This window comes from Calidris pugnax, unplaced genomic scaffold, assembly GCF_001431845.1.
Source record: "Calidris pugnax isolate Ruff unplaced genomic scaffold, ASM143184v1 scaffold54, whole genome shotgun sequence".
Lineage (NCBI taxonomy): Eukaryota > Metazoa > Chordata > Aves > Charadriiformes > Scolopacidae > Calidris > Calidris pugnax.
The window spans coordinates 1,047,679-1,075,347 of NW_015090864.1; positions in this window are offsets into that span (position 1 = coordinate 1,047,679).

Below are 27,669 nucleotides of genomic sequence, written 5' to 3' on the forward strand. Positions count from 1 at the left end.
AATTTTCAAACCAGAAGTAAGACAGTTCAAATACAAATGAATGAGTTCTAGAAATGTGAAAGATTAGTTTCAGCAGGTACCCAAACCCCTGATCTCTTAAAGTTCTTATGACTGAGCCTGTGGGATTTTTTTCTTGACCTGAAAATTTGTAGCTGAAAGAGATCTTGCTTCATTTTTCCAGGAAAAGGGAAGGGAAAGGGGAAAAACAGACAAGAAGAAAAAGAAATTAATCTTTCTCTAGATTTAAATCCAAGTCTAGTTTGGGTTCAGGTTTAGTTCAAAAGTGGATGGCTAGGTCTTGTTTTTACTGAGACACTTTCATCATCCAAATACAAACTCCTCTGAATTTCTCAGTGGGGAGCCTGAGGAAGAAATGGTTCTGTTTGAGTTGAATCAGAGCACCATCCTCACAGTCTGCCAGAAATGCTGACCTTTCTCAGTCTGATGCAAAATGTCCTGAATCTGTCCATTTTCCACAAAATCTCTGCTACCACTTCTGCTTTTAACCTTCTCCATGAAAATTCAGCTTAGGCAAGTTCACAAGAGTATCTTGCTTAACATTTGTTCTCCTATGCTCTTACCTGACCCTAGAACTGAATCCTCATGGACTGAAATATTTAGGATCATAGAATCATTTGTGTTGGAAGACACATTAAAGATCACCTTGTTCCAACCCCCTGTCACGGACAGGGCCACCTCCCACTAGACCAGGTTGCTCAAAGCCCCATCCAACCTGGCCTTGAACCCCTCCAGGGATGGGGCAGCCACAGCTTCTCTGGGTAACCTGTTCCAGTGTCTCACCACCCTCCCAGCAAAGAATTTCTTCCTGAGGTCTAATCAAATCTCCCCTCTTTCTGTGTAAAACCTTTACTCCTCATCCTATCACTACATTCCCTGAGCAAGAGTCCCTCTCCAGCTTTCCTGTAAACCCCTTTTGGTACTGGAAGGGGCTATAACATGTCTCTGGAGCCTTCTGTTCTCCAGGCTGAAAAATCCAAACTCTCTTAGCCTGTCCTCACAGCAGAGGTGGTACTGGAAGGGCCTATAACGTGTCTCTGGAGCCTTCTCCACGCTGAACAACCCAAACTCTCTTAATCTGTCCTCACAGCAGAGGTGCTCCAGCCCATCGATCATTCAGACTTGCTCCAGCAGATCCATATCCTTCTTATGTTGAGGGCTCCAGAGCTGGACACAGTACTGCAGATGGGGTCTCACTGGAGTAGAGGGGTAGAATCCCCTCCATCATCCTGCTGGCAACACTTCTTTTGATGCAGCCTGGGATGTGGTTGGCTTTCTAGGCTGCGAGCGCAATTTACCAGGTCATGTTGAGCTTCTCATCCACCAACACCTCCAAGTCCCTCTCCTCAGAGCTGCTCTCAATCTGTTCTCTGCACAGCTTGCATTTGTGTACTTGTCCTTGTTGAAGTTTATGAGGTTTGTGTGGGCCTCAGCTGACACTTGCTTGAACTTAGCAGTAGGTGTTATTCTGGTAGCAAGCAAAAAATACAAAATAATAATTAAAAAAATATGTAAGTTTAACATCTGCATATCTTCTTGCTTGGAAGCCACCCCACTTACAAGAGAGGTATGGATCTCCCATACACTGCTGGACTGAAACTAATGCAAGCCTGAGTGACCTGCTGGTTTCCTCTGGGAGTCTCCTGTATATTTATGTAGCATGTAGTCCATCAGCTGGAAATAACTTTATGGAACATCTCACTTCATTATTTTCAGTCAAACTACAGCTTTATGTCCTGATGCTGTGGTGTCAGGTGAAAGAAAAAAAAAAAAAAAAAAAGAGAAAACATCTTGCTTAACATGTCTTCCATACTTATTTCAGAATAAATGAGCTCTCTGTGGAGTGTGTCACTTATAATTACACCCCAAAATACACTTTTGGGTGCCATTGAGAGTCTGGATTAAATCCACTTGCAGGAGAACCGTTTATGAAGTCTTGGTTTTCCATCAATCTTCAGGCACCTTTCTCAGGGGACTTGAAGGGGAAGGTAGTTGGATGGCAAGGAGAAAGAAAATGGTTCAAAGAAGAGAAGCGTTTGGTGAATGGATGGCTCAGGAGAAGGATAAATAGTCAGGACAATTTTAATTTCTAAACCCTAAACCAGAAGGGAAATCAATCTAGGCTAATGGATACAGCAGCAAGCTGGGATTTCAGTCGCGTGAGTCCCACTTCTTCACTCTCTGCTGTTTCATTGTGTGACCTTGGGTAACTTTCTTGATACCTGCTTTTTGCTTTTCCACTGCATTCACAATGCACCTTTGCAGAGCTCAGATTGATTCTTGTTGTGTGCTCATACAGCACCATGCACTGAGGCAGAACAATCTTGGGTATACCTTGCAAGCACCATGGAAATTTCCATTATTACCATCATTTTCCACTACTTGCGTCCCTACAGGATTTATCTTTTCCACCAGAGCTGAATATACTCATCACAGCTTTTGGGAAGTGCTACTTTGATGTATTTTCTCCTGACAGGGACACAGACTCACCCCACCCAATTTTAGTTGCCTTTAGTAGTCCATAGAGAAGAAATTCATGGAAGACCTTGGATGACCACACTTCTTATTCAAACACCTGAGCTCCATTCCTGAGTTTAAGAAAGAATCACTTTTCCTTTTGCTGGAAGCTTTAGATAGGGAAAGTATTTACACAAGGTTCATTAGAAAGCCAGTAACTGGCTGCTTGTGGCATTGAAAATGACCACAGGTTCTCAAATATCATAGAATTGTAGAATGATTAGAGTTGGAAGGGACCTTAAAGATCATTGAGTCCAGGCTTCATGGGCCTTCTACCTCGTTGATAACCTCCACTCAGACACTTTGCCAAAAATATATCCATGATAAATAGCACTAGGTCATTTCCTATGGTTTACAGAAGAGTCAACTAAACCTCATGAATCCAGAGAGTGGATGAGAACTGAAAACTTTACAGCCATTAGAAGAGGCCTGTTTAATTTTGAATGGAGACACAAGTATGTATGAGGTGAGCTATGAGTAGAGCTTTGTGAATATTTCCTCGCCAAACCTTAAATTAAGAACTAAATACTAGCAATAAAAAGGTTAGGTAGGCTGCCCCCTTCTCTCCAACTCTTAATAACTTTTTTCAGTGGTTACATTCCAAAAGGTAAATTGTCAGCAATACCTTTTATTGATAAAAACTTAATAACCTTTTTCCCTCAGCAAAAAATAATATATATATATTAATCTTATAATTGATTTTTTGCTTTTCTCAGATTACGTACATTTATATAAAGTCAGAAATGTATTTTTCAGAAATAAGACATAGAATTTCAAAAGCTGTAAAAAATTGCTGAAAGAAAAATTTCTTCATTGGTTTTTTTCCCTCTTTGTTAATTAAAACTATTTGTAGAAAATGAATTTTCAAATCAACTTTATTACCTTGAAATAAGCATATATTCTATTGCAATATCTTCCAGTTTTTCTTCTTTTTTATTTTTTTTTTTAGTTTTAAATCCTATATGTAGTTCAAATACATCAAGAATATTGTCTCTTTACAAAGGAAACATTCCAGATATTAAGCTTTCACCACTATTTTTTTACTTTTTTTTTTTTTTTTTTCCTCAGGTTCACTGGGATTGTTTGTCTCAAATAGATTCTATAGTCCTTGTGCCAGGACATATTGATGTTTCACCATGTCTGTGCACTACCCAACACAACATACTCTGAGCATCACTTCACTGCAACTTCTCAGCGGTACCTGTATCACATCACAAGTGTCACTGGAAGGTGTGTTATTATGAAATAGTAAGAAATAGTCACATTGAGTGCATAAATCTAATTATGTATTTTAGATGTCTACTCAAAATGATGCTTGAGTCTCTTCTGATGACAATGGCTAGGTCACCACAATGAAGGGAAGTCAATGTGACTGTCCTTGATGACAATATCTATATTTAGATCATGACCTTCTCTTTCATTCTCTTACTGCTTCACGTGAAATGAACATAATTCTTGCTTTATGATTCAGCCATCTTATATTAATTAACAAGCTGCAAAACATCTCTTTTGTTATAAACCAACACCCGCTTCATATGTAAAGATTTTCAGACCCTCCTGAGAAAAATAGGTGTCTAAAATTAGCAATTTGCAGCTTTAGCAATCTCTTCTTTCCCACTTCAAAGTATCAAAGTTTTTGACTCAGGCCGTTTACCTCCATTCATTTGTCATGGCTGCCACTGGGACATTTTAAAGTGTCATCAACTGTTGTGAGAGAGAAGATGTGGTATCTCAGTATTGCTACAGAACTAGAATTTGGTAAGATACACAAGGAGGAATCATTTGCCCATTTTACCCCAAAGAGCTTCTACATACCTAGATCCAACAGTACAAATATTCTGCATGAACGGAACTTCACGAGCCCAGTAACAGCCCAAATCAATCAATGAGTGAATTGTAATTTCCACAATATTAGGGAATAGATGACATGTCAAAATCACACTTGGGTTAGATTTGCATTAAGATGCATCATTTGCCCAAAGCTGATTTGAATCCAGTATTTGCAACTTAAATAACTAGTTTTCAGAATAATTTTTGTACTGTTTTAATGACATTTGAGCTGTTGCATCTCACTTTACAACTTACATGCTGGAAAAAAAACGTGTGTGTAGCACAAATATATACTGTAGAAGATATTACAGGGGGTGTAACCATATGGACCACAACCATAACACAGTCAAGTAAAAAAAGATGAATGAACAAATGTTTCCATGTACTGAGAAGCAGGCAATTGTCTCAATGTCAATGCAATCCTGGAAGAAGGAGCCAGAGCAACCTCCTGTTTCAGACTGGAAGATTGTGGAGCAGCTGTAATTAGGAATCAATATTCTGCCATTTTCCCCAAACTAAGTAGCTCAGAGCTATTAGAATTGCTCCAGAGGCTAATTTTCTTGCACAAGGAGACTATTATTGTCTGGGAAATGAATGAGAATCAGGATTTTTTCCTCTCACAGGCATGCTCATCACCCAAAAATAATGATACTTATTTTTTATGACTCCTTATGGCTTTAAGGATATATATGGATGGATGGAAAGTACTATGTTTAGACACAGCCACTTGGCCTCCTTGAGGCAGATACTCCCTGAAGACAGAACCTTGTTGTTTAGTTTCTTGTCCAAATTGCCAAAATCACAAATGTGATGAAAAATACATATTCATATTGCTTTACAGTTCTCTGAGGGTGTAGGAATCATGGTCCGCTCTCTGGCAGAAAATAGGAGTGAGAGAAACTTTTTGCCTCTCTCCTGGGTAGCAGATATTAAGTAATTAATTAATTTTGTTATTTATTTGTTGGGTTTGGGGTTTTTTTTGTTGTTTATTTGCTTATTACCCTCAAGCAGCTACAATTAATACTGCCACTAATGTTCAGGTTCTCAACTTTGAATGAATGACAAAAGGGATTATTTCCCATAGTGCCATTCAGGTTCTAATCCAGAAGAACGTGTGGAAAGCCTATAGTTAAGAGGACAAGAAGAAACATGATGGGAGGATTTACTGCAGCTAGATTTAGACAATTCCAGAGTGGACATCTCCAGCTGGCCTGGTCACCAAGGGTGCTTTTGCAGTCACTGGTAAAGATGGGCCTTCTTTTGGCCAGATTCACCTCCTTTCCAGGACTTCCATTGTTAGCAGCCAAACCATCATCAGCTAGAGCAGACAGAGAGCAGTGCTTTGTGAATGATGGTCTCTGAGGAACCTCCTGCAGTGACAAAGTTCATGTCAGGAAACATCAGCCATGTGCTTTAGTATGAGCAGGTCAGAGCTCAGCTAGCAAGCCTTGTTTTCACGTGTAGATGAGCAAGTCATCTACTAATGAGACAACATCTGTAGAGCTCTCCCCTCACTTCCTTTTGGTTGTATTCCAACCACTAGAGCTGCAGCCTGTGAGTTAACTGAAGAATGGTGATGATGGATTTAACTATCCCAAACACTACCAGGGCATTTCCCAAAGATGATGTCGACTGTGTTGTAATTATTAAAAGAGGAACCGTTCCATACGAGTGATGGAGATAACGTGAGACTCACGGGTCACAGACTGTGAGAGTCCAGAGCATATAAAACACAGAGGAAAATACACTTTAAAAAAAAAAAAAAACCAAACATTTTGAATGAACTAATTTTAAGCCCCAAGGGGGCAAGAGTAATTTAACTGATAATTTGCATAGTACTTTCATTGCAGTGTAGTTCTCAGCTGAAACTACAGATTGCTGTGAGGCCTCCAGGGGCCAAACTCTACTTTTCAAGGTCAGAGTGAGGGTTTGTATAAAGTGGGCTCTTGAGCTGGATTTTGTTCTGGATAATGTTTTCTCAACTTTCAACTGTGTTTCAAACATATATCCAAAGTAGATGTAGACTTTTAGGTGTCAACATATTTCTGAAGCTGAGGAAACAACTGCTTCAGCCATAATTCAAAGTCCCATACAATCACAGCTGGCAGAGAATTAGGAGTTCAGGCAGCTACTTCCACTTCTTCCAATAACAAAGAGAGGAGAACTTTCTGGGTACATTTGTCTATATCTTACGAAGGACCTCTCAGATACGTGGAATAAATCACCAGCTGTCAGTATCTAAATCTGTATAGTTAATACGGGAGTGTCCTGAAGTATTTTTTCTAGAATTGATATCAAACTTTTAAATTATTAAATTTACATGAAAATAATTTGGGAGAGCTCTTCCAAAATCAGAAATGACCTCTCTATGACTTGATAGAAAGTGGCATGTTGAAAACCAGAAACAAAATGATTTCTGGAGAAAATGTCTGTTGAAATATTATTAAAAAAAAAAAAACAAAACCAACACTTTTTTCTCCGTTTTTTCTTTTGCTCAGAAACTTTCTAAATTTACAATGTCAAATCCTCTAAAATGCTAGTGATAATCAGGTGCTCAACATGGTCTGCTAGTTGTCTGTAAAGCAATTAGTAAAAAAAGCAATAGAGTCCTTAAGCTCTCAGGAAAAACAAGAAATAAAGCAATGCCAGCAAAACAAAAGAAAACAATTTTATTTTTTTTTTTCCAATCTGTTTCATGTATTCCTGGCCATCCCAATATCTACTCTGTCATCTGGTACAACTACACATGTGTTCCTGCTTGCAAGGGATGCAGAGAGAGTCAGTGTAATGCGCTGTGAGTGTGCCTTTAGCATCACCCCTCCCAGACCAGAACCCTTCCGCATCTTAAACTACAGAAAACAAATTGCTGTTGGGTCAGGCTGGCCTGACAGTTTCCATTATGTTGGCTCATAAAAGTGAAGGACGGGTTTCATCACAGAGAATAAAGAAAAAAAAAAAAGAAAACATGGACATGAAAGGGCTTTTCTGCCCATTTCCATCGCTGCAGGGGGGCTTGTAGACGGATGTTGCACTGATTTACAGGCTGTCCTGAGCGTCCTCTCTGTTCTTACTTTTGCAGCTTCCTAAAAATCCTGGTGGAAGAGGTACAACAGGTGCTGTAAGGCAATTAATTTCATTTTCCTCAACTGGAAAATTCAGTAAGAGGTAAGCGATTAACAAAAATGTATCTCTTTTTTGTAAAAATGAGATCCACAAGGATCATTTCAGAGCTTTGCCAGCTTTCCAGCTGGAATCTCTGCTGGGTTCTGTGGTTTAAAGTGTGGGATGAACAGATGATGATGATTGAGAAATACCTGGACAAAGGATGTCTTTTATTTATTTACTATTTCTTTCTTTTGAGCAAAGCCTACAGAGGCTACTTCAACATCCTTGTATTCACTAAAGTCTATTTCCTAGGAGAAAAAGTTGGCGGATGTTATTGCCTGGGGATGCTATAGGGTCCCCAGTGCTGGCAGATACAATCATAAATATGTCAGGGAAGACACAAGTATAAGTGAGATGATTGCATAGGAGAAGGGCCCCCTTGAGACCCCTTCTAGACTTGAATTTACTGTATTTATATGTGATTAAGAAATGGCTTAAAATGTGTGTTACAGTAGATATCATTACAAAAAATTTGTTTACTGCCACTGGGGATGCAGCTTTGAAATGTTCTTACATGCAGACTATAAACTTAACAAGTAATGGAGGTTCACTTTTTTGTTCATTTTTTTTCCTCTGTAATCAGTGGCTCTGCCCCACGGAATTTCTTTTCCATATAGAAAATAAATTTGTCTCTGATAGATGTTTTCTTAACATCTGAAGTCAAGGAGTATTGATCAAACCCATGGCCACAATGATCATCTTGTTATTTTATGAACTAAAAAACACTGTTTTTTTTTTTTTTTTTTCCTAGCTTGGATAAAAATGATAACTCTTTTTGGGGATGGTCAAGGAATTCCACCTTCACAGCCAATGATACTGGGAAGATTCTATGTCTGGCACTAAATCCAGGGAGACTTTATAGTGGCCTTCCAGTACCTGAAGGGGGCCTGAAGGAGAGATGGGGAGGGACTCTTTACTAGGAAGTGTAGCCATAGGACGAGGCATAACTATTTTAAACTGAAAGAGAGGAGATTTAGATTAGATATCAGGAAGAAATTCTTTATTGTAAGGGTGGTGAGACACTGGAACAGGTTGCCCAGAGAAGCTGTGGCTGCCCCATCCCTGGGGGCATTCTTGACCAGGCTGGATGGGGCTTTAAGCAACCTGGTCTGGTGGGAGGTGTCCCTGCCCAGGACAGGGGGAATCGAATCAGATGATCTTTAAGGCCCCTTCCGATTCTAATCATTCTATGTTTCTATGATCCAGTTTGAATCTTCAGGCATTTCCATTCAGCTAAACTGAAGGAGCAGAACAGACAATAGCCAGAGCTCAGAGTGAAAATCAAGCTGCAGTCTCTAGAGTCACCATGGTACACTTTATCCAAACCACAACATCCTCCTGACAAATATTTCAAAAAGTCCCCAACACTGCAAAAATCCAGCACATTTTGTCCCATGGGAAGACACACAAATAGATTAATTGGTACTGATGTCCCTAATTGGCAGGGGAGGTGGTGGTGGCAGTGTTTAAACAGTATAGATTAACTGGTAAGGGTACTGATGTGCCTAATTGGGAGGGGAGGTGGTGGTGGCAGTGTTTAAACAGGATGGAAGCTTCACGAATTATTAATTTTTATGTTGATATCAACAAATATTCAGGTCCTGAGGAGGTTTGTGGTGGTTCCTACAGCTGAGAAAGGCTGGACTGCACTGTAAAGAATATGCCAAAGTCTTGGCAGTGTGGCTGCTGGCAGGACCAGACCTTGTGATTACCAAGCTCTAAAATTTCCACACAGTCTGTGATACATCCTACAACTAGACAGGGACTCCCGGAGTGTCCTGTCATTGACACTGAAGATAGGAGGGGTCTGCTGGTACGTAGCTGTGACTCCTGGGTGCCTCTTTTTACCTGAGAATGGGTTACTTTTGTTGCATAGTTTGCTCCTCAGTAGGGATATAAACTGTCATGTCCAATATACCCACAAATAATTTCAAAAAAAGAAAAGGAAGAGAGTTGTTTTGGTTTTATAGTGTAGTTCATGTGGCTTTTCTGCTCCCTGTGCAGCCAGATACGGTGGCCAAAAGAAATAAGAACCCAGCGTCACTTTACGAAACTTTCAGGCAAGAGTATATTTTGTCTCATACAACCCCACCAAACCTCTAAAAAAAAAATTAAATTAAAAAATATCCTGATTGATTCCAGATAACCACAGGAGAGGAATCGGGACAATAATCCTGAAATCTGACCATCAAATGTCATCTGATTGCCTGTGGCTGAGGTCCCGTCTGCCTATCCAAATCTTGCTTCCTGATCAGATTAGAAGTGGTAAAGTTTCCTGGACCTTTTATTAAACTCTGTGTCAGAACGGTAGTTTTAGAACAGGTTTATAAAGGCAGTGAGAGGGAGAATCACCCAGCAGGGACATATATATATATAAATACAGTGGGCAGTGAGAGGGAGAATCACCCAGCAGGGAGAACTGGTGCCCAGAGGGTGCACCAAGGGCTCTGCTACTGGCTCACTGTGTGGCCTTGGACGGGTTGTGCCCAGCGTGGGCTCAAAGCCAAGATTTGTCTTTGACTTTTTTTTTTTTTTTTTTCTCCCAAAGCCAACAGGAAAATATCTGTTTCTTTTACATGTTCTTTGTGTATTTGTCTTGAGATTTACAGCTTTGCTGCTGCTGTTCAGTCTGTTTCCACAGTTTTGAGGCTCTTGAAGTTTTTTTTGGTGCCCAAACTCTCCGGCTGTCCGTGCTGCCTGTATGTCAGATCTTATTTGGTTTCATCTCATCCAGAAGCTAGGAAAAAAGACAAGAAAAAATGATGAATCTTTAATACATTCTGCTTTTATAAGCCTCCAGAACATAGATAATTAAAGGTGCCTTCCAACATTAATGATTCTGTGATTCTATGATTCTAATTGTTCTGGAAAATGATAAAGTTAAAAAAAGACTGTTAGATAGAAAAATAGTCCATGAGGCTTGCCTGTGTGCTCTGATGGGCTAGAAAAAATGCTGTTTAAAGCCTGAATGTGTATATATCGCCTCTGCAACAACTGATGTACAAGTCAAGCAAATAACAGATAGATACCAGCAGTAAAGTTAATCAAATGTTATAGATTGGTGTAATAAGCAGCAGTCTCGCTACTTCAACTGCCAGTCAGGATCCTCCTCTAATTCATATCCTGGACCTGGGACAAGGAGCCAAGAACACAATGCTTCTGAGGAGCTGCTGTGTTGTGATCGTGGTGCAAACAAGCAGATCTGTTTTCCATAAATATTTCCGCCCTGACACGCTGCCCTTTGAGGAGGTCAGCAAGGAGTCATACTTGAAAGGAAGATGGGGCTGTTGTTTTGATTGCCATGTAGAACAGGCTGTATTGAGCTGCAAAACTTCACAGAAAGATAGATTCCAGTCCATAGTATGTGCTGGAAAATGGCATGCATCTTCATATTCATTCAGTGTGAACAGTTGAAGTTGCTTTCTAATAGTAGTGATGATATAATTGCAAAATCTTTGCAAAAGATATTTATTGCGTCTGCTGTTGGACTTAATTTACTAGCAGGTGAGGTAAAATCAGCATTTGTTTGTTCCTAAGAGAGAATAAAAGCCTTCATAGCAAACATTTTTTATTCCTTCCGTAGCATACACTTGTTTGCATCAGATGGGCCTTTAATCCATCAGAGAGGACAATATTGAAATATTGGAATTTGAAGTCAGAAAGTTCAGTGGTAAAAAATTTGTGGGAGGAGTTTTCATGGAGCTGTGACTTATACTTTATTTTCAACTCTGATCATGCACCCTTCTAACATAATAGAGTTCAAAAGCAGATTTGTAGATTATATTCAAAATCTTTTTTTTTTTTTTTTTTTTCTCCCAAAGCCAACAGGAAAATATCTGTTTCTTTTACATGTTCTTAGTGTATTTGTCTTGAGATTTACAGCTTTGCTGCTGCTGTTCAGTCTGTTTCCACAGTTTTGAGGCTCTTGAAGTTTTTTTTGGTGCCCAAACTCTCCGGCTGTCCGTGCTGCCTGTATGTCAGATCTTATTTGGTTTCATCTCATCCAGAAGCTAGGAAAAAAGACAAGAAAAAATGATGAATCTTTAATACATTCTGCTTTTATAAGCCTCCAGAACATAGATAATTAAAGGTGCCTTCCAACATTAATGATTCTGTGATTCTATGATTCTAATTGTTCTGGAAAATGATAAAGTTAAAAAAAGACTGTTAGATAGAAAAATAGTCCATGAGGCTTGCCTGTGTGCTCTGATGGGCTAGAAAAAATGCTGTTTAAAGCCTGAATGTGTATATATCGCCTCTGCAACAACTGATGTACAAGTCAAGCAAATAACAGATAGATACCAGCAGTAAAGTTAATCAAATGTTATAGATTGGTGTAATAAGCAGCAGTCTCGCTACTTCAACTGCCAGTCAGGATCCTCCTCTAATTCATATCCTGGACCTGGGACAAGGAGCCAAGAACACAATGCTTCTGAGGAGCTGCTGTGTTGTGATCGTGGTGCAAACAAGCAGATCTGTTTTCCATAAATATTTCCGCCCTGACACGCTGCCCTTTGAGGAGGTCAGCAAGGAGTCATACTTGAAAGGAAGATGGGGCTGTTGTTTTGATTGCCATGTAGAACAGGCTGTATTGAGCTGCAAAACTTCACAGAAAGATAGATTCCAGTCCATAGTATGTGCTGGAAAATGGCATGCATCTTCATATTCATTCAGTGTGAACAGTTGAAGTTGCTTTCTAATAGTAGTGATGATATAATTGCAAAATCTTTGCAAAAGATATTTATTGCGTCTGCTGTTGGACTTAATTTACTAGCAGGTGAGGTAAAATCAGCATTTGTTTGTTCCTAAGAGAGAATAAAAGCCTTCAGAGCAAACATCTTTTATTCCTTCTGTAGCATACACTTGTTTGCATCAGATGGGCCTTTAATCCATCAGAGAGGACAATATTGAAATATTGGAATTTGAAGTCAGAAAGTTCAGTGGTAAAAAATTTGTGGGAGGAGTTTTCATGGAGCTGTGACTTATACTTTATTTTCAACTCTGATCATGCACCCTTCTAACATAATAGAGTTCAAAAGCAGATTTGTAGATTATATTCAAAATCTATCAGGTGAAATTCCATGATGCAGTTAATGACAGAAAGTGCTGAAAAAAATGATTCTACACAACAGTCTCACACACATAGGATGGTTCTCAAATTTTACTGGTTCATGGAAACAGGTAAGTGACCAGATATTTATTTTCCCTTCCCAATACTGTGGTTTCTTGTGGCCTTAAATGATTTTGGAAAGTCTTGCTCCTTGTGTATTTAGGAGTTACAGAAAAGGATCACTCCTAACCTTCTTCAAGTCTTCTCCAAGCCTTGAGGTTTAATAGACCTTTGCTATTTTGGGGAGGGTAACCTGCGGTGTTAGGAAAGGCTGCTGCATAGCTACATTGAACAAAAAGTACCTGAGGGTTGCCAACATTTTCTATAGGTGATAAAGAAAAAGGAAAAATAAAGAAAGAGAGAAAGAATTATGACAATGTGGTTTAGATTGAGTTTTCTCACAATTTGGCCTCAGTTAATTTGCTCCTTCTCTGAAAGAGGATGGGGTTCACAAGAAGTTGCACTGGTACCACTGGGACTTTAAATCAAGGACAGCCTTAACTGCTCAATTCTGTTCATCCATCTTTCTCTGCACACCCTCCCAAATCTTTATCTATAGTTTGTCTTGGGTTTTTTTTTCATCCAAGTCTGTTTCAGTTCTCCCCCACACCACCATCGCTAACATCGCAAGACAACTCTCTAATGCTGAAATACAGTAGTATAAAAGCTGCTACTGTTCTCTGGATGGGTTGGAGTTGCAGATTTTCCTTGGCAAGTTCTGAGACAATATTTGGAGGTTGTTGATTCAGAACTGTTAACTGTATTAATCATGTAACAAACATGCGCAGAGACTGCCAGGCATAATAAATCTTACTAGCGTGCAACCTCCCATCATAAACACATTCAGAAACACTTAAGCAATCCCTGAGCCTGGGAGATGATCATTAGTTTCCTCTCATATGCTTTAGGTTTGCTGAATCAATCAATGGCAAGTCAGGATGATCATGAGTTGAACTCTCCAAATCATTTTCTATCCCAAGAGACATGTGTAAGATACATGCCTGCAGCCAACTGTCTGGCGTTGCAGCCTCCCAAGAAGCTGTTTGCACATTGTAATTATAATTATTGTCAAACCTCTTCTACACACAAGATTAGCATTTTATTGTGCTAAATTCTGTACAAAATTCACAACAGGCTGTCCCTGTCCTGAAAAACTCCCCGTCTCAGTAGCGAAGAAAGTACAATGATTCGGTAATCAGTGTAGGAACTAAACCACAGCCAAATTAAATAATTTGCATAAGATTAGTAAAGACAATAGAATCAAAAATAACACAAGTTTAAAAAGCTTCTTTCTAGCTCTTTGATCAAATCATCTAGGTCGGCAGAAAACAACTCCACTGTGGAAAGATTAGCCCAATTGAAAGATAAAAAGATATAAGAAAGCTGTCAAGTTTCTCAGATTTTAAGGCCTACGTGGAATTAGATCATTTGATCTGATCTCCTACTCCTCCCACAACGTTATATTTCACCCAAACACCCTTTTCATGAACAATGCTTTTAATAAGACTCACCACTTCAGTTCTCACTACAATCCTAAAATGAAAACTAAGTTGGACACCAAGACATAGAATCATTTAGGTTGGAAAAGACCCTTAGGATCATTGAGTCAAGCCATCTACCTTACTCTAGAAAGTTCTTCCCTACACCATATCCCCCAACACCACATCTAAACGATTCCTAAACTCATCCAAAAATGGCGACTCAACCACCTCCCTGGGCAGCCTGTTTCAGTGTCTGACCACTCTTTCTGTGAAGAATTTCTTCCTAATGTCCAGTCTAAACCTACCCTGTTGCAGCTTGAATCCATTTCCTCTTGTTCTATTGCTAATTGCTTGCTAGAAGAGACCAGCACCAACTTCTCTACAATGTCATTTCAAGTAGTTGTAGAGAATGATGAGGTCACCCCTCAGTCTCCTCTTCCTCAAACTAAACAGTCCCAGCTCCCTCAATTGTTCTTCGTGTAATTCTTTGTACATCCTTCACACCTGAAGCAACATGTTCGGAGCTTTCATGAGCTAAACTCTAAAGATCCTTATAGCTTTACCTGAAAAGTCAGGCAGGATTCTTCAGTTGATTGTTTCAGCAGTATCCCGCCGAGTAAGATAAAAACACGCAACCCACAAAGGTGAATTCTATTTTTTCTTGTTATGGAGATAAAATTAGTAAGTCCAGAAAATAAATTTGCATTGATATCCTTGATTAGGATCAACAACTGTTGTAATAGCACTATAACACCCACTAGTTACAAGTTACTGGGAGAAAGAATTCAGCAGCATCTCTTATTCCCTCACTTTTATTTTTTTTTCCCCATGTACACTGGATTTTTCATGGCAGGAAAATATAACAACTCTGAAGGCTTGGAAGAACAAACAGGAAAAGCTCAAAGACACCCGGCAAATACATGGCAGATCTAGAGAAACAACCCAAATCCCTGAATCCACCTCAGTCCTCAGAATTTGGCCTTAAACTAATTTAAAGTGTCATATACAGACTTTTCATTGGCAAGGTGGAAAAAGAGGGACACAAGAGTTTTAGTTTCTCCCATCACTGTATCTGTGCTCAGAACCTTCCTTCAATATGGTTGTCTGTGAATCTGAAAAGGTCTTTGGATTCAGCTGCAGTGAACTGGCACCTTTGCACCAATAAGGAGAAAACAGAGTCAATGTAATAAATGAATAAAATGTGTCCTGTGTCCCTAGTTGTGTCTGCTCTTCTGCTGCTCAGTTGACTTTGCACAGCTTAAAGCCTTTTCCACAAGTCTATCTTTCTTTCCTTTTCCTCCCTTTTCCTCCTTTTTCCATAGACATCTAATGGCTAAAAATAGTGAAAATACCCATTGGCATTTATTGAAAATGTCCTCCTTAAACATCCAATTATTCTTCTCACTGGCTTACAGAGGTAAGACAGAAATGTCAAAAACCTTCAAGAAATGCCTATTGTATTAGGAATCTACCTGTTGGTGATCAGGCAGAACTTGCTTTTGCAAATCACATCCAGAATTATGGTGATATCCAGCCTAATTTCAGGGGCAGAGGAAAGGTTAAACACTGTCACATTTCTCCTCCTGTTCAGAATAAGCCCAATGATACAGAAAAGCTTGCATAACTGATGTGGTCTTTAACTAAACCTAAGTCACATCAGCTGTAAAATTAACCAGTGGAGGGTTGCTGGGGTTTTTTCTTTGTTTAGTTTTATTTTTCATACCTAAAGGCCTATAAAATCTCGGGCAGTTTATCACTGTATCTTTTTCCAGGGTCTTTTCTACAGAGCTGTCAGTTTAAATGGCAAAGTGTCCCCTGACTATCTTCCCTGGAAAGCTCTCCAAAGGTCTGTTTCCCATAAAACAGAGAACACACCTTCTTCTTCCTCATTCCCTCCCACTTTTTTTTTTAATTTTATTTTATTATTTTTTATGTAAACCAGTCCATCCATCCTGCCAAGTCCAGAGTCACTTCTTGGCTGAAGGCTGAAACTGCTTTCTACGCTCAGATAGAGCAGGGCGAGTCAGAGAGGAGGCAGTGGGTGACTTTGGGGTGGGGTTGTGAAGAAAGTAAGGAAGAGTAAAGTGCACCTCTGTAACAGGCAAGGGGAAGATGGATTAATTCACTGTAACGCACTGTGGTACAAAGTCAGCAGAACTTCAAAGGAAATGAGCCATAATTCAGCAGAAGTAAAAACAAGCAGCCACTCTTCTCAAATCCCTCTCTTATTCTTTTTTTTTTTTTTTTTTTCCTCCTGCTTTCTAAAATTCCGTTGTAGTCAGAGAAATCACAGTGGCCAAATACAGGGGGTTTTAATCTATTAGTTTTATTTAACTGTGCCTTCTGGGAGGAAAAACGTTGTGCTTTTGAAAGATGAACATGTTCAGGAGGAGGTTCACGTGAGAGATTCCCACCTCTCACACCCTCTTACAGCGAGACCAGTGCCACAGCCCTTTTCCCCTCTGTGAGACCAGTTGCTCCTGCAATCAAGGGGCTTTAGGGCTGTTACCATAAAATAGCAGAGAGTCTGAAATTCAGGGTATGCACCTCTTGGCAGGGGTTTATCTGGTCTAGTTTAGAAGATTTAAAGTGATATATATGAGTCTGAGCCACCTACGCCAAACCTTCTTTACAGTCAATAAAGGGAAACAAATGAGGGCAATTCCACCATAAACTCAACAAGTTGCTCTCTGGAAATACCTTTTTCTCTCCAATAATTTTAACTAGGAGCTCAGGATGACTGGTTACAGTTTAGACATCCAACTGTCGGAGGTCTGAAATTAAGGTAAGTCAATCCAACCCAGAAAAGACTACTCAGATATTGAGGAGTCCATCACAAGGACTCCCTCTCACAGATCTTTATGTTTTCTATTCCTTTGAATTTAACATTAAAAATACAAAGAAACCAGAAAACAGAACTAGGCAGCAATTGGGACATTGATGACCGTAAATGTATTTACACAAACTTATTGACTTTGCTGATCTGTTGGGTTCTGCTGGTTCAGGAAATAAACTGAGACTCACCTGCTAGAGGGTTCCCACCATATCCAGAGGGAATACCTGCCCTTCTTGTACAGAAGATACTTCTCACAGAAGGTACATCAGAGCATGTTCACAAAAGAGAGGAGGGAAAGAAATAAAAAGTTCTGTTATGCCTTTGCTACACTCCATTTCCCCTGCAGGGAGTTATTATTGCCAGATGGATGTTGAGTTACATTATCCAGCAGATTGACTATACCTATGTTATTCCCAGAGGAAAATAACCAAACCCAGTTTGTTTTAGAAACTCTGTAAGCTCTAACATCAGATATATATTAAACCACTCCAGGTATAACATGTTTTGGTTTTGACAAGATGCTGAATTATTATTTGTTTATTTATATTTAGATTGCATTACTGACAGAAATATGCAAGCGCTATAGTAAAAATATTCACTGAGTCCCTTGATGACATGTCTATGTCCACTTGCCTAATTAAGGCTAAATGTGGAAATAACACACTCTCTGATGTGTTTGGCCAAGTGCTTTCTTCTTTGGTAGTTTATTATGAGGGACTGCTCTGTTTTATTTTTCTTTCCCAGTATTTAACCTAATCACAACACCTGTAAGTAAAAGCGTTCTTTCTTCTCCCGGTTCTTGATCCTCTTCGTAGTTCTCATCAGCCTGAATATATGCTCTGCAAAGCAGAGTTGTTGTTGGTTTTTTTCCTGTGTACTTAGAGGTTTCTTTCAGCAAGCCATAAAGAATTAGTCCACAGCAGACCTGTAGAATCAAGGGAGATCTGTGGCTGGGGAGCGCTGCAGAATCATCACATGCACCAGAAGGACTGAAAAAGGGATCATATTTATAGGTGAACTATGGACACATTAAAAGTGGTGAGCAGAGAAAGTATCCAGAGGGCATTATTCTTAAATAAGAAGCCAGCAACTTGTGAGCTTTTTGTGACATATGTTAAAAAAGTTTGGTTTAAGACTGGATGGGAAGCACTAAGGAAAGCTGGTGAATTCACGTTGGCATCATCAGATCAGGTTGCTCTGCAGCAGGGTTGTAGCTGGGTGATGCAACAGACAGGGCACATTTAAGAGCAATGTGCCAGGCACAGATAAAATTGTACAAAATTCTGATTCTTTAAAGCGACACGTGTAATTCTGACTGTTCAAAAAGATTCCATTTCGAGTGCAATAAATGCAATAAGGGCTATAAGGCTGATCAGGGAACTTAAGAGCCTCTACAGATGAGGAAACTATTCTTGCTTAGTCTAGAAGCACCTGAAGTATGTAAATATTAGGAAGACAGAGAGTTGTGTGTACTAAAGGATGATGGTGGTACAATCATATAAAGAAATTCATAGACCATAACAAATTTCAGGTCAGAAACAAGAAGATTTACATATTTTGGAAAAATTCCCTAACAGTAACGGAAGCGGCAGGAGTCCTCAGTGGTCTTAAAATGAAACTTGATAAATGCAGATGGGAATTGAAAGATTAAATTGCTTGGTATAGTTTATAATTGCATATAATGCCCCCAGATATTCTTTTCAGTCTCTTGTGGTCATTCAGTCTGACTGATCTGATTAGCACAAGGCATGGATCCATGCCCATGAAGGTCCTTGGGATGCTCAGTGAGGTACCAGTAAAGCTCCTCTAATCTTCTCTGCAGAAATACAAGGCCAAACTGTTTTCACCACTTGGTTTAAAAGGGACTCTGACTGACTGGAGTTAAGTTTGGATGAGTGTGAAGATGCTCCATAGGATCCCTGACCACCTTCTATCAGTGATGTGAGCTCAGAGCTGTTCTGCCAAAAGACAATGGGCAAGTCCACCACCTTGGGCAAATTCCATTCTGAGGTTGGTTTAGATTTTTCCCATACTGTCAATCAAAATAAAAAAGAATTTACCATTCCTCTATGTACATGCTTCACCCTCCCCTTCCTAAAACTAAACAAACCCCAGACCAATCTCTGGAATCAGGATTGCCAAACCTTGACACCATTGTAGATAGAATGGGCTGGTGGCCAATCAAAAAAGACTCACAGATGGAAAACAAAGCAGTAGTTTGAGGTTTCTTGTACTGCCAGACTAACATGGAACAGAGACCCATGTCCAAATCAAACTCCAGCATGGAGAAAGAGAAGTTTCCCAAAGAGTTAGTCAGAGATGCTTGGTCTGGGGGGATTTGCAAATCTGAAGAAGGATTTCAGGAGCTGGCTCCAGGGCTGAGGTTTTTCTGATGTTAGGGGGAGTAAACTGGTAATACTTTGCTTTAACTGTGTCCTCCTAATACATGCTAGGTTTTCCAGATAGACTTTTGTTAGCAGAACAAGATAACTCAGCTATCCTGCTGACAGGGTGCTACAGGAAAGGGAAACCATGCACAACAGTGGGGGCAGCAGAGTCAGTGGCCTCACCAGCAGGAATCTCCAGGCAATTCCATATGACAAGGCAGGTCCATGGTCAGAGCCAGTGGGATCTTTGGTTTTTTATTAATATGCTATCTTTTACTTGCTGTTTTATTTCACCAGTTGCGTCTAATTATGACTTACCTTGCACTCTGAAGTGGTCGTATGAAGGTGGGCTGAAGGTTCTTCTAGTAGGACCACAGAATTTAAATGGAAATCCTTGCACCTCTGTTAGTGCAACACAACATCACCCACCTTTCTCCCATTTAGCTTGTTTTGCCTCATTACTATGAGAGGAAGTTCTTCCAGAAACTCACTTCAATTATTAGGATGCTTTTCTTAACTTACAGCCAGCACTAACTTATGACCAGTTTAGACTCATTTATTATTATGCTTTCCTCTTCAGTGTTCTAACTTACTCATGAAAAAACCCCAGGCTGCATCTCAGCAGCACCAATAGATTATACAAGACAAAATTTCCTGTATCCTTTCAGGTGCTCACCTTTCCATTTCCAGGGAGTCCTATCAGTCCTTTCTGTACTCCATTGCTAGTATGAATTCACTTTTCTTTGCAGAAAGCCCTTAGGCTCACAACACATCCCGGAGAGACAGCTTTTGCTATATTTAATGTGGAAGTAATTGAGGGCTTGCATTTCTGGCCTCGATTTGGGAACTTACGTGCTGTATATCCAGTCCCTCCTAAATGTAGCCAGCACGTGTAGTGTATCTAAATGGAAAGGGAGAACCAAAAGTTGCCTTGTCCCATAGAGAAAATGTTTCCTAGCAGTAAGTAAAAGTGGAATAATGATCCCACTGTTCAGACACACCTTAGAAATATAATGAATAGAGCTGACAGGCACAATTGGGAAGTCTAGAAATATATTTGTCATCAAGGGATTAAAATGGAAAAAGCTTGGGTTACAAGCACCAGCAAAAAATCCATTTCCTAACATGTGATGGTGGCAGGCACTGCTGAGGCCAGGATGTGGTTTACCTTTGTAAGCAGTACACCAGTCCTGTCTGGGTCTGTCCTAGAGCTATCACTGTGTCCCAAACACTCCCTGACATGCTCTTTGAACCCACAGAGCAAGGTTTATACTGTAGATTAGGTTTACTTAACACCAACTCCCTTCCCCACCCAAAAATCTGACGTCTTCTCCTCTGATCCAGGAAACGGGAGGTCAGAGGACAATAACCCAGTTGGGCATGGGAGAGGGAGCGATATCCTGACAACCAGGGGCACCGGTGGGATGCTGCTGTCAGAGCCCTGACGGTTGGAGATCGGTTCTTTTGATACCAACAGGGAGGCAGGTGTTCGGGAATCTGCAAGAAGTTAATTTACTGAATGTCAGTGGTTTTGATACAATGGCAAGAGAGGGCTTTACAGGATATTCATGACCTCATCCCTTATCCTGAAGCTTGTCGGCTCTCTGCAAATGTCGAAGGGAAACGGGGAAAGAGTGAATTGTTCTTCCTCAGATCATAGTGAAAGTGCTGACTGATCAGTTTGTTCTGTCTTGGGATATTTCCTGGAAGAAGTAATCTTATGTTTTATAACTTCATGGCTGCGGTCCATCTCTGTTCAGCAAGCTTTCAAGTAGTTCTGGAATGATACAGCCCCTCCTTATCGACTGTTTTCTGTGCTGCGATTCACCAAGAATCCTATCGCTGCCAGACAGAAAAGCAACCAGAGACACCCCGGCTAAAGTGTGGTCACCCTTAATCAAATTAGTTGACTGTTAAAAGAAGTGGAAATTAATTAGTTCTTATTGGTTTTGTAGGTGGTTTTGCTGGTAAGTGGAAGATAAGTTGCATATCCATGCATCCTATACGGACTGGAAACAAGGGAATACTTTAAAGCTATAATAAAAATTCTATTCACTTTACCTCCTAGACAGAGGAAGCATCCAAAAAACACACCCTCCTTCACAGAGCTCTTCCAGACACAGGCCCTTTGAGAATATTGTGCTCTCATGAGATATTCAGGGGATCTTTCAGCTGCTGAAGAGCGTGAAACATTAGAATGAGTTTCCTGGAGAGGATGTGGGGTTTCCATCAGTGGACGTCTTTATGAGAAAGTGAGATAAACTTCTGTCAGTATTAATATACGCATATTTGAACCTGGCTTACAGAGGTCCTCTCTGAACAGAGAGTGATTCAATTGCCCTGTGCAGAATTCATGTGTCTCAGTGCACCAGTTTCTAAGGAGAGAGACTTCTTGATTATCTAACAGACAAACCATCATGTCCTGTCATGACGATGTAATCCCATCTTTGTTGGGAAGCACCTGGAGAACATGGAAAGCCCAAGCAGTGAGAGGATCTATATCACAGCTGGGCCTCTGCTCACCTGAACCGTGTAACAGTAGTCCCAGAGGGTCACTATTAGGATGGAAACTCCATTTTCTGGGTGATGCTGGAAACCGTGATATATCTGCTGGTCCTCACAGATATAAAATTCTCAAAGACATCTTAATTTGTGATCAGCACAGTATTCACTGCATTGCAGTAAAGGTAAGCATGTCTGAGCTATTCTTTCACATTCTTTTGTCTACTTTGTATGTCATGAATCGCATCCCTTTCAGCAACTACCAGCATCGCTTTTTGCTGTCAGAGTGAAATCATGGTGCTGCACCTCATGTCTCATCTTCAACTTTGAAAGAACACTGAGGGAAACGTAGGAATGGTACTTTTCAGTGCTGTTGATTCACAGTGATATTCTGGTAATCATTATTTCTTTATATAACGGAAATGACAAGGAGCTCCATTAAGCAAATAGGATCTACTGCATTTTTTTGTTGTTGTTGTTATTTTATTTTTGCTAAAGCAATACTCTTGCTTCTAACATGATGATTGTGATGTCTCATATACATTAGAGAAACACCTGAAGTCAATCATATGTTTGAGCAGAGTGAAGGAGGTGTAGGAGGTGCTGTGGATTTTCTGCAGTGCTGCCAGTCAAGCAATTTGCTTCATCTGCATTTAATGATGAAGCCCGGAGGGAAGGACAGTTTGACCATGTTTGTTTGCCATTAATATATCCAACGTCCTAACTTGTACACAGCAAAAAAACTAGGGGAGGTTGTCCTCACCTTGCAGATATGACTTTAGAAAGGCTGAATAAAATGAAATGAACTTCACTTTTCAGCTTCAGATCTGCAATATAATAAAACATAAAATTATGCCATATGAAGTAGAGTCACGTTCTATCAGAACTTCTTTTATCACAGTTATTTGTTTGGAAGACACTCAATATTCACCATCAGCTAAGCAATGTTTTCTGCCATATCTTCCTCAAAAAGCCTCTGTGGAGCTTGGTTCGTTGAAATGTTTCCACTCAAACTGCTTTCTGATAGAATATGAAGATTCTTGGCAAAAGAACTTTTTCATCCTTCCAAAAAAGTATTTGCTTTCCATGGCATATTTCAATATTTGCAGTAAAAGGAAATGCCTAAAGACCACAAATGTTCCCAAGGACAAAGCACAGCAGAACCTTGTGGGAATTGTGTTTTTGGTACCTCAAGTCTCCCTTCCCTGGCCTTGGCCAAATTTTTCGCTTAGACTACATCTCCCATGATGCTACAGTGCCAAGTGGTCTCATTATGTTCTCAGGGAGGTGAAACTACAAAGTGTTTGCTGTCCAGGGAAATGAGTGTGTACAGAAAATATCAGTATTACAGTCCAATAAGAAACTGCTACACATTTTCCAAATGTGTGTTTTCAGTCTTTAGCCAAAAGCTTTCACTGTTTTGGCTGCATGAGGTTTTACCAAAAACCAGTGTTTTCTGTGGAAAAATCCACACCACATACTAACCTGCTTGGTTTTGAACTACAAAGGCAAACTGAATCTCAGAGGATTTATACCCAAAGGAATGGATTTTCAGCTGGTGTCAATTAACATTATGAGCACTTGTTATGAGGGGAGCAATGCTGACTTAGAGGAGCTAAAGATTAAGCCAAAGTTTTGTAAAGTACTGTGTGTTCTCCAGACCAAAAGTAATACATATTTTCTCTTTAAATCCTGAGTCAGGCGGAAAATATAGAATACACTGTTCTTCTTGAAAAAGTCTTTTTAAATATCCAATTGTCTCACCGTTCCCATTCTCCTGTGTTAACTTTAATTGATTTAATTTTTTAGAGGTGTTCAGTTCTGATTAATGTCATGTAAAATCAGGAAAAAAATTAAGACGTGTTTCTATATTAATGTTTTCATGATCTTGATATTATGCTTACTTTAGTATCTTGAGGTTCCTTCTTGCTTTCTGTACCCATTTCCATCTACTACTTTCCGTATTTTTAGAGATTGCACATGCAACTTCTGCCATGGTGTCTGTAATAGAAGAGAAGCCACCTTGAAACCTCTTTAAAGGTGTTGTATTGGTCTTACAAAGCCTCCCTTGCAGCACTCCTTGTACTGACATTATACAAATAACTTGATAGCATCTAGTTTTCTGATGTAATAGCTATTGTACTGCTCAACATAGTGGGATTTGGCTGATCAAAGACAGACATGTGTCTGTATTGTACATATCTACATCTAAAACCATCTTCCCAGCCTCTCTTTCTAGTCAAACTGTTAACCTAAGGCTGCCAAAGCCACCACTAAACCATGTCCCCCAGCATTTCTGTTACATACCTCCGGGGTGGTAACTCAACCACTTCTGTGGGCAGCCTGTTCCAATGCTTAACAGCCCTTTCAGTGAAGAAACTTTTCCTAATATCCACCCTAAACCTCCCCTGGTGCAACTTGAGACCATTTCCTCTTGGACTATTGCTTGTTATCTGGGAGAAGAGACCAACCCCCACCTCGCTACAACATCCTTTCAGGTTGTAGAAAGCGATAAGGTTTCCCTTCAACCTCCAGTTCCTTCAGCCATTCTTCATTAGACTTGTGGTCTAGATCCTTCACCAGTTTCGTTGCCCTTCTGTGCATATGCTCCAGTACCTCAATGTCCCTCCTCTATTGAGGGGTGCAAAAAAGATGAATCCAAACCATAGTCTGTCTAGTTTTTTACAGAGACATGAAGCAGTCCTCCATCCTTGTCCCTCCACGTGGCTGGAAAGACGTCCCTTCAGGTGCAAGTGTTGTTGGTGGTGTGAAAAGCATGATTTTTAGTGCCATGTTCATCACGTATGTGGATAAGCATGTGCACTCTTGGCATAAGAGTCCACTTTTGCATGGAGCTGGGGATGCAAAACTCCAGGTCCTGTGGCAGATGCATTTGTGGGCACAAGAAGATGTGGAAAGAAGAGCCAGAGATCCAGGGAGAGCTGCAGGAACTGTTCTGGCAGGCCAAATTCAGCCCACAGGACACAATGCCCACACTAACACTATCTCTATTTTTTTCAGTGTATGAGTCCTGCTTAGGCAATCCTTGTCCACACCCTCTTCCAGGCTTCCTAATCAGTGTTAGAGAAACAGTCCACATTATTCTTGGTCACCTCAGGGCCGTTTTTGATCAGATATCATGATGAGAACAGGCATGACGTAATTACCCCCCCAAAACCAAAATAAGAATAGTGATGATAATAATTTATTATTATTATTTCTCTTTGTATGCTTGCCCATTTCGGAATGGTAATTTAGATGAAAGGGGACATGTTTTCAATTAAACAAAATGGGATTTAAAATGCAAAAGCATTGACCTTAAAATTAGACCAGGAGTTTTCACCTCAGAGGTCAGTTGTTCCTGGCAGTAGTGGCAATAGATCCTGAATAAGTTGGTTTGAAAATTGAAAGCATTTAGACCAGCCATGCCAAACGTATTTTCGTGTGCTTCTTCTTGCTTATTGAAACTGCAGCACACTTGCTTTTACACGTAGTGGTAATGATCTTACACATCTGGAGATAAGTAGCTTTATATTGAAAGAAGAAGGAAAAAAAGGCATCTGAGCATGTGTGATAGTTACCAAACTTCTCAACAAACCTTTGGATTTAAGATGCAGTTTCTGTTCGCTTGTACATGAGTGCTAATTACATCTTTGTGGACGTACATACAGAGCCATAACCTGTGCAGTGGGTTACCAGTGCCATTTCGTAAAGCTCCTTAGGTAAAAGAACAGGAACTTTAGGAAATGAAAAGGGACTTTTTGAATTAAACATTTTAAATTAAACCATTAAATTAATTAAAAAAAAAAATTAAATCCATTAACCAGATAAAATATGGACTTAAAATTAAGTTCATTTTCTACTTATTTTTCTTTGCTTGTGGTGAGGTTCTCTAAGCAGTGGGCTGTGCTAGCTTCCACGAGTCTCAACAAGCTGGGGCTCCCTTTTCAACACAAAAAAGCATCTTCCTAATATTTGTTAGAAACCCACTGCTATTTCCAATGGCAGCTGCAAATGTGCAGCATGTAAGATCAAGTGTTAGAGGTCACAACCACTGCTGAGGGAAAACACTTAAGCATGTCCTTGACTTGACTTGAACCGTGTGTGTGATGCTGCAGCGGCACAGGGTGGTTAACAGGTCCCAGCTGGTTCCAGCTTTGGTTGAGCTGGTGGATGGTAGGAAGAGGGATCAACAAATGGGTGAGTAACTGTGAGAGAATAAGGTTTTTCTCCCATGGTTAGTGAGTTTTCTTCCTTTTTTTTCTCTTTCTTTTCCCAGTTTTTGGCCAGTAATAAACACGCCCCAAAGAAAGGGTGTTACAAGAGTTTAGGCTTAGAGCCTAAATGAAACCATGCAGCTGTTTACAATGTGTTTAAATCCCATTGACATCAGGGTGCTATCAACTTGTACTGCAGAGTGTCACTGTCCTGTGGCATAAATGACAGCAAAGCAGTGCAATGTCCATTGTTTGAGCAGCCACTCTCCTATATTGACTGTAAGATTCACACCATTTACTTCTGTCCTATCTTTCTCCATTCCTGGAAGATGGGCAAGGAGATCCCAGCTCTGCACAGCATCACAGGGTCCTACTAATGGAGCTTTACCCAGAAGACAAAGTCCTGCTGGGAAGCATTTGGCAGCTGTAACCGGCTGCCATACGTGTTTTCATTGTATGACCTGCCATCTCCACCATGAACCTTTTTCCGTGACCGATTGTGGCACTGTCTCACATGTTATGGACAACAGCGTTAACTTTTCCTATACAGAAATTTGCAAATATGTATTTTACAGGCAAGGCTTAGACCGATTTCTAAAAATTTTACACTGATCACAAAGTTCATATTTTCAGTATTTATTGCACATCATTTTTACTTTAAGTTTTAGTAACCACTGTGCACACAGAGCTTCATATCATTGCCATTTCCGATTCCAGCTGGCTGAAGATGTTGGCAAGGAGGTTATCAACCCAGATGCAATTTATTATTATTGCCTTCTCCCTTTGTCCAAACATTTTTCTAACCTGTTAAGCTCTCTGTGATCGATAGTTTCAGACGATTTTTCTTTTGCCAAGTGCTGAGCTAAAAATGTCTTTCCTTAATCAAGAAAATATCCGCAGGGGCTAGACTTTAATATGGAGTAGTGTATCTAGGCCTTTTGATTAAAAACGTGGGAAAAAAATTGGTAAGGAGCCACCAACTGATAGCAAATTCAGTCTCTGGTTACAGTAGTTTTAATGCATAAAATGTTACCGTATGATGTTACAGTGCATTTCTCTAGGATGATTGGAATCAGGTTCATTTTTTCCCTGAAGTTTGTAGTTAGATAAATGCCAGACATCCATTTTGTGTACTGAACCAGCCGTACGGCTTTTTGAAAAACTGGTCGAGCAAAAGGCATTAGGAAGTTGACTTTTTAAATCCCAGGTCCCACTACTGAGCTGTGCTAACCCCATGGCAGGCTGCTTCTAGCATGACCCCACTGCTATTTGCACCAGAGCTTGTTGGGGATCATCACCTGAGGGATAAAAGCACCTTACCAGAACACTTGCTGGAAAGAAAAAGGTAGTACATTAAGTGACTGTTGTTTTGATGGCAAAATAGAGTCAAGAAATAACAGAAGAGCTCTGAACAAGTCTTCTGGAGAAGGGCCTCGTAGAGTAGCAAGTATAGAAGAGGATTATAAAGAGGGAATTGAATTAGTTGTCCAGTTCTTGTGGCAGAGCAGCAATCATATGTTTCCTGGTGTGTGGCTTTGAGTTCTTCCATACCCCTATCACCCCTTTGCTGTAACAAATCTGGAAAAAAGGGGTGTAGGAAGGATCA